The following is a 9,123-nucleotide window of genomic DNA, read 5'->3' on the forward strand; positions in this document are numbered from 1 at the left end:
CCTTGATGGTACTCTCCTTCGATGTCTGGAACAGGATGAGCTAACAAAGGCCTTAGAAGAGGTACATGAAGGAATTTGTGGGACTCATGCAAGCAGTCCTTCACTAGCTAAGAAGATCATATGCGATGGATACTATTGGTTGTCCATGGAAAAAGACTCCTACTATTTTGTCAGAAAATGCAAGAAATGTCAAGTTCATGGAGACCTGATACATGCACCAACATAGGAATTGCAACCAATCACAACACCATGGCCCTTTTGTCAATGGGGACTTGACCTTGTGGGTAAAATTCATCTATCTTCATCCAATGGCCACAAATTCATTATTACTGCTACTGAATATTTCACAAAGTGGATCAAAGTTGTTCCACTTACCCAAGTCATAGGCAAGCAGATCGCCTCATTCATCCTTAATTACATCATCTGTCGGTATGGTGTACCCATGTCTGTCATCACAAATAACAGGCTTCCTTTCAAAAATCAGGATGTCTATGAGCTCTATGAGAAGTTTCATATCCAACACCGCTTTTCCACGTCCTATTACCCACAAGGCAATGGTCAGGCCGAAGCATCGAACAATAACATATTGAGAATCCTCAAAAAGAAAGTCAATGATGTAGGTCGTGATTGGCATGTTCAATTAAATCCATCACTATGGGCGTATCGAACTAGCATTCGAACCCCTACAGGCGCAACTCCCTACTCACTGGTTTATGGCACAGAAGCCATCCTTCCTATTGAGGTAGAGATACCATCTCTATGGGTTTCCTTGCATAATCTCATAGATGATGACGCATACAGAGTATCCCGTCTCCAAGATTTAGAGCTACTTGATGAAAAATGACAAGTTGCATACATCAGGGAAAGTTTGAATCAAATTGGTTGGGTCCATATGTTATCATTGTTGTATTTGGGTCCAGGGCATATCAGTTGGCTACTTCAAAAGGAGAACCGCTAGCAGATCCAATCAACAGCATGCACCTCAAATGATTTTATACATAAGTTATACTGAGCATCAGGCTCCCATACATATCAGAAAAACACCAAAAACATTCAGATAAATGTCCTTAAACAAAAATACAAAAAAAATCAAAATACTAAAGAAAAATCATGCATCCAAATGGTGAACAACCACTCCGGTGGCACCTTGGGTAAGTGCAATGGTGAAAACCTGGCAAACAGGCGCCACTCGTAAAGGCTATGGCTCCATTGTCTTTTAGACTTGTTGTGATCACATTCATTGTATCCATTCATCCATCAGTTAAAACCATGGATTGTTATTGATCTGCAATCAAGACTAGTACTTCATGCATCTTGCATCCCACTTTTTCATAGTCATGTCTAAACTGGGGGCAATGTCCTTAACCTATTTCATGGTAGTGGATTCTGCATTACTTGTGATTCATTGGGTTCTTCCTTTAAAACTGTCTCTAAAAAATACCAAAAACATTCAAAACATGTCTCATAAAATACCAAAAACATTCAAAAACACTCACAAAATCCAAAAAAACATTATAAAACATCAAAAATCAATCAAAAACATGGCAACGCCTTGTACATACACATCCAAGAAGATACCAAACACACATTGTGAAATACTCAAATGATGATCACTTATCATATCAACCAAACAATCAACATCAACACGCCAACTATCTTAGCAAGGATGCATCCTTCCTTACCAAAACAAAGACATGATAACATTTCCTTTGACAAGAAAATTCTATTTAAGCTATCAATTACTTGGTTGGTTTTTAGGTTATTTATTCATTTATATCAAGTTCCTACGCTACTCCGAGATATCCACAAGTGATTAGAGTGGACGTGATGGTTCCTAAGTATCATTTATTTGTTTATCTTTTGTGAATTATTCCAATAAAATTTTGGGGCATGTACTAATGGTGTCTACATGGGAAGTTCACTAAGTTATGTGATCTTATGCAAAATACAGTCATGGATCACTATGACTTGCTGACTACAGCGTATACCTCGACCATATGAGCATGAACCATTATGGAGGGTCCATATTCTTTATTTATTTATGCTACTTGTTTGTAGGTACAATGCTCCAAACTTGGTTCCTACTACCTCGTCCAAGATTGATACTACCCTTGCTCACTGATGAAAATAAAGCACTATAGATTGTCATTCCATCTCATCTATATATATTGTATTTCATTGCATTCCATCCATCCATACATTCATAATAGTTGCATATCATTCATACATAGTACTAACAATGGATTCATACTCTATTTCGCTCTTCTTCCATAGGAATGGATCATAGGTCCTTCATTTCTTCTATCTAACATCAAACCCCCCCACCCTCCCTATCTTGATCATCAACATCATCATAATCCCTTCATCGTTTCCCATCAACTCAATCAAGCTACGTTCATCACCATCCATCTCTAACAAGAGGGTTTGCGCTTCCCATCCTTAGTCATCCACACAATCAAGTCGTTTACTCTGTCTACATAGGCAGATCGACTCACACACACCTAGACTATCATCAGATACTCTAATCAGGTATCTTCAGGTCTCGACAGGTAATCGATCATGGTAAACCTAGACTACAACATGCATTTGTCATAAAGACCTAGTCTCAACGGGGCTGCCATGATTCGCCACAACCATCCATCACATGCACACACTATCAATTGATCAACCAATCAAACACAATCATAATGGACAATTACATCAATTTTCTAAGTCTCGACGAGTATTTTGCTTCAAATACCTTGACTTCATTGGGAAATTACATCAATTGTCTAAGTCACCATCAGGTCACTTTGATTCACTTACTCAAACTTTATCCTGTCCAAGCGAACAATTGACATCAACTATCATGCTTTGACTTGACCAGGGCAATTAAATCAATTGCACCAGATTGTTCAATCAATTTTAATCAATTGTATAGCATCAATCCAAAGCACACACCACATTTGCACTGTATATTTTTCCTAACCTAAAGATACTCATTGGCTTGTTGTTTCTCCATTTCACTCTGTTTTCTCTCATTCTTTCCCTGTTATTGTTGATTTCTTCTATTATACCTCCCCTCCACTTCTTGTTCTTTTTCGAGAGATCGCCCGATTTTTCAAAAAAATTGGCCCATCTCTCAAGGGGGCATACCACCCATTAAATTAACATTTTATGGGGCATATTTCTTCACACCTATTTTTCTTTCTTTGAAATGACGCGATAAACCGCACCGTCTCGAAGAGGGGCAAATGTAGTCACATAAATCTGTCCATTTTAATTAAATGAATATTTGCTATTTATTTGATTAAAACCCCACTAACCAACAGTTAATTAATTCATCTTCAAATCATTCTCCTATTAATTAAATAATAAATTATTCAATTTATTTTAATTGATTCATTAAACCAAATTCATAATCAATTAAATGAATAAATTCTATTTATTTCATTTAACCCCCTTTCCTCTTTTAAATAAATTAAATAAAACATTTATTTAAATCATTAAAATCCCCCCCACTTGCATTCTCCTAAAAATGCAAGTTGCATCTATTTGTTGAAATAAATGAATTTTATTTTAATAAAAATCCTATTTTCCCTCACCTACCAAACCCACTTGCAATCCTAATCCTCTTCTAGATTCTTCTACCCCCTTCCTAATTAGCCTAATCTATCCCCTAATTATTGTCACATTCCTAAGCAACTTGGAGTCACTTCTCAAAGACTTCAAAGTCTTTGAAAAGCATTTAAGGCTTGATGTGTTCAACAAGCTAACCTCTAAAGTCTCCTAAACCACTAATGGCTCTTACATGACCATTTATGGTTAAATCCACTTGCACCCATGGTTAGGGACTTTGACCCCTAACTCAACCCTCATGTGACCCATGTGTCTTCTCAAGCATTTATTGCTTTGACCATGGTTATCCTCACTAACTCTTGCACAAGAGTTTATCCATTGGATAAAAAGCATTATTCTTTGGAGACTGAATTTATTCACTCAACTCAACATTAACCTTACCTCCCAAGTTAACCCTCAGGTCATGTCAAGCATTTTATGCTTCTTCCCTCTCCTCTCAACCCATCTCATATTGACATTTATCATCCTAGGATTGGATTGAAAGTCCTCACATGGATCTTAAACCCTTCAATCCTGACCCTTATTGAGATTACTCAATCTCAACCATCCATTGCTCCATTTTTCCTATAAATAGAGCTCATTTCTTCATAATCCAAATCCTGAAAACTTGTATGCATTTACATTATAGTCATTTTTAGAGAGAGAATTTAGCATAAATCATCAATATATTATTATTTTGGATTAAAATAAATCATTTTCATTCCATATCATCTAATATTAGCTTTTTGTTTACACTTGCATTGCATAAGTAAATCATTTTTCATCTTGAACCTCCATAAGGCATCCATAGTGTAAAAAGTTTCTAAGAGCTACACTTATTTGGAACTTGGAGAGGAGAGGAACAAGGAAGGAGAAGCTATCAGCATGGTAGAGAGCATATGGAGATGTTTAGTTACATTTTGTAGATTCATTAAGCTTTTTATTTGTTTTGTAGTGTCTTTCTTGATATGCTTGCTTAGGATAGTGTTTTCCATGTGATTTCTAACACTAACAAATTGGTTTCTTTTTGTTTGTGTTTGGTTATCATAACTAATCCTTCCATTTTGCAGAGCATCAGTAGTCATGGTTCTCTATTTCTCTCTCATCATCTTCCCTTTAACCTTATCATTGAAGTTGTAAGATCCTAAAGTCCATTGGGGGCTTGGTGTATCTTGCCTCTTTGCAATGGTGAAAGTCTTTCAATTTGAACTCCTTGTACTTTACCACAAGTACTTATGCAAGCTCATATTGCTGCTAAAGTGGGGGCTAAATGTAGCATCCTAAAATTGCACCACTCACAATTTTTTATTACATTTGGGTCTTTGTCTTAATGTTTGCACCCCTCGGCCTGATCGGAGACCTGATTATGCTCACACATGTCAAAAACACCATTTATCTCAAAGGTGAACCATATTGCCACCTTGATCCTACCCCAAAATACAGTAGGACCAAGGCATGGCACCATGGTCCTCCCTAAAGGGGACCTAAATTGGACCCCTTGACCCATCTCAAATTTGAGCATGAAACACCCCTCTATGTTGGTTCATGTCGAGAAATTAATTAATTCATCCTACTCGAAAGTATATAAGAGGGATTTCCCCTCTCATTTGATAGAGGAGGAAAATTTAAGAGGTCTTCAAGAATTCAAGAGATCAAGCATTCAAGCATTCAAAAGCAATTGAGCATTTTTAGTCTTCCTTTAATCTTTTGAGTAGCAATAGAGTCAATATTTCAAGCATTGAAGAGGATATCATCATTCTAATTTATGAAGTCATAATTCCATGTGGAGGCAAGAAAAACTTCACAAGGAGGTTTCATTTTTAGTCAATTCAGCATCCCCTCAAAGAGGAGGATTTCTACTTTCAGTCATTTCAATTACATTATTTTAACCACTTGGTTAATTCCAAAACTGGGGTTTGACCTAAAGGCAAACAACACATTTCCCTTTCCTTTTGTGTGCAGGAAGCAGGTGTGCAGTTGTACCTTTGTAATTAATCTTTATTTGCATAGATGGAAGAGCCCTTTTCGATGCGCAAAAAGTTTGAAGGACCAAGAGGGTGGGCATCCTGGTCCGGACACACGGTCCCTGCTACTTTTGGTAGATTTCACAAAGCAGCTCTGAATCATCTCAAAATTCTCAGATCCAAGTGCATGATGAAATCCCGAATCTGTATCTCACTATTTTCTCATATTTGTCTTCATTTCCAGCACTTAGTTTTAATTAAACTAGTTAACTTACAAAGGAGGGTCAAACATATTCCATTTCAATCAATCTACTTAGTATTCAGTCCTAATCTTATTAGTGATTGAATCTAGTTAATTTATCATGTAATGCCCTGCCAGGAACCCTAAAGGAAAACAACACAACTAGGCAACTAAAGGGTGAAATAATTTTATTTTTTTAAGACTAAGTGCACTAACTATAACCATTGCACGTTTAATAACACAGCGGAAGTCTAACATATGATTTCCTAAGGGTTACCAACGAAGATTAATTCATAGATTATATTAACACCACAATTATTCCAATTGTCCATTTAATTAGATAAATTAAATGCTTAAGTTTAAAACTACACATACATCTAAATTTCATAATGAAGAAATGAAAATATTCCAATGTATCCAATTTCCACAAAACACTTTAAACATAAGATCAAAGAAACTGAAATAACATACATTCCACTGACATACTATTACAATATCCATAAATACATGGCTTCCAATAATGCCACGGATTACAAAGTTACAATATCAAGGTTACATAAAAGTCTGATACAATGACCACAAGGTCTCAACTGAATAATGATCTCGAACAAGAGCTAGTACATGAACCATGAACCAAGAAATGCTAGCGAATCCTTTCCTCGCTTGAAGATACAATCCAGAACATCCGATGGGAAGTGGCACTACCACCCAACCATGTGATCCCTAAATGGAACCACCCCACCATGCTAGGAGATAGTAGAAAACCCTCAAGCAAGCAAAGTAGAGCAAGTACGAAAGAAATACAAGACTCCGCAAACATCCATGTGACTCAACTCACAAAACACTAGTGACTCTAAGGAGAGAGTGTCATCACATAGCTTGATGGTTACCATGGTATAGCCTCCATAGGTCCCGGCCTCCATCCTGGGTTATCTTGGTAACCTCTCCCGAGCCTCCGCTTCCAACTAAGTCTCATGCGGACCCTACCAATCCTTTCATGAAGACAAGGTGGTAAGTTTATCATTCCAGACCTTCTCGTAACATTATGAGCCTTGTACAAGCACTACACCTACGCATGAGGTACATTATCTTAATTAATATTTATTCTACCCACCCCCTAATCAATTATTAGGTTATCACTTTTTAACTGACTTTCGACGGGTTATCCTGTCATCCACTTCGGGCATGGCCCCCACTCGAAAGACACTCTCTCTCATAGGACACTAACAGGAAAGGTCTCTCTACGAGAACTCTATGGCGAAACAAATAGCCATAACTAATCCTGACGAAGCATAGGTGAAGGATACACAATCACTAACCCAAGATTGACCATTTGGACAAACACAAACAATGGCTCACATCAATAAGGTTATACAACAACACCTGACCAAGGAGACATAACAACATATGACATAATGACAACTTAACCAAAATTGCAATGAAATCAAGCTTGACTAAAAACACCATTTACACAAGATCCTATTACAGACAATCTTTTCTCAAAACAACCAAAAGCATAAATTACTTGCAAATAAAGATTTTCTAGAAAATAAGGAAATACAACTATATTAATACAAATAAATCCATCTTGTCATTTGTCCAATAAAGTTAAATAAATTCACATATGAATTAATCTCCTAATGTGTTTACAAACATAAATATGGAATCTTAAATTACAAGCTTTTCCTGAAATAACTAAATTCTAATTTAATTATATAAATAAACAAAATCTTCTACTACCAAATTCCCACATTTATATTTTACAAAGAAAACATTTTAATCCATAGCATAAAGAAAAATTGCCTTAAATTAAAATAAGCTAAAAATAAACAACTATATATATATATATATATATATATATATATATATATATATATATATATACATATATATATATATACATATATATATATATATATATATATATTAAAACAATTATTTTATTATTATTATTATTTTAAAAACTAAATTAAAAATATATATTAAAAAAAAAAAATTAATTTACTGCTACCATATGGCAGCCAACGCTACCAATGGTAGCGTTGCTGCCGCAGGTAGCAGACGCTACCCTTGGGTAGTGTTGCTGCCCTATGGCAGCAGGCGCTACCGTTAGGTAGCTGCTGTGTGGGTAGAGGCAATGCCTCCCCACAAATTTTTAATAATTTTTTTTTTTTTAAAATAAAATTTTTAATTTTTTTTTATTTATAATATTTTTTATTTTTTTTAATAACATTAAATTTAAATAACTTAAAATATTAAAATTTCAACAACCCACAATTAATAAATTCTATATATATTTTTTTTAAGATTTATTTCTAGGAAATCTAATTAATACAAATTAATTAATACAGATTTTTCCCATAAACTTGATATACTCCTAAATTTAATTCCCAAACAATTTTTTTACAACTAAATATAGAAACGCACCAATATACTATGGACATCCATAGCAAAATATCAAATCCAATGCCAAACCAAAGAAATATTTTATCTAGTAAAACTCATTTTCTCCCAAAACATGCAATTTCCATACACAGTAAAAATCTTGGCAAAATCTGTCATAATAATTTTCCCAATTTTCTCAAAATTTAATCCACAACACTCAGAAATAACTTATTTCCATTAAACAAGAAATTAACTTTGGGTATGGACTTTAGCTAAGAACCGAATTAATCAAACAGGATATGACAATCATCTTAACACACATATCATTCAGAAGATAGAAGAAGCACAAATATTTTCTTAAAACAATAATCAAAAGAAGCCACCCAACCTGGTATAGCTTTCCTGGAAGAAATCTGTAGAAGAGCCCTAATCTTTTCAACAAGCTTCCAATAAATTTCTTCACCTAAATTCCTGACCTGTTTCCTGTCTATCTAAAATAAAGACCTATTCCTCTATTTAAACTAAAATTCTAGGTTCAATAGTTTTTTCTCAAAAACCAAAATTTAGAATAAAAGTAATTTTCTTTTCTTTTCTAATTTTATAACAAAAGATAAGCTAACATGCAATAATTAAAAATCATTATTCTTTCTTTTCTTTACTCATGCAAATTAATTAATTTTCTAAATAAAGAATTAAAGCAATACTTTAATTATAATTAATTCTTTTATTCATTTATTTATTTATTCTTTTATTTATTTAAAATTCTAGGAAATAATAAATACAATTAATTTAATTTATTTTTCCACAAAAATTTAAATTAAATATATTTCTAATATCATGCAGCTTGCAACTTAATTTAATAATTTCTTTTAATTAACTAAATTTATAATCTCTATGCATAAACAATTCAACTATGAGACAATTCCATAAACATAA

Source organism: Cryptomeria japonica, chromosome 4, assembly GCF_030272615.1.
Source record: "Cryptomeria japonica chromosome 4, Sugi_1.0, whole genome shotgun sequence".
Taxonomy (NCBI): Eukaryota; Viridiplantae; Streptophyta; class Pinopsida; order Cupressales; family Cupressaceae; genus Cryptomeria; species Cryptomeria japonica.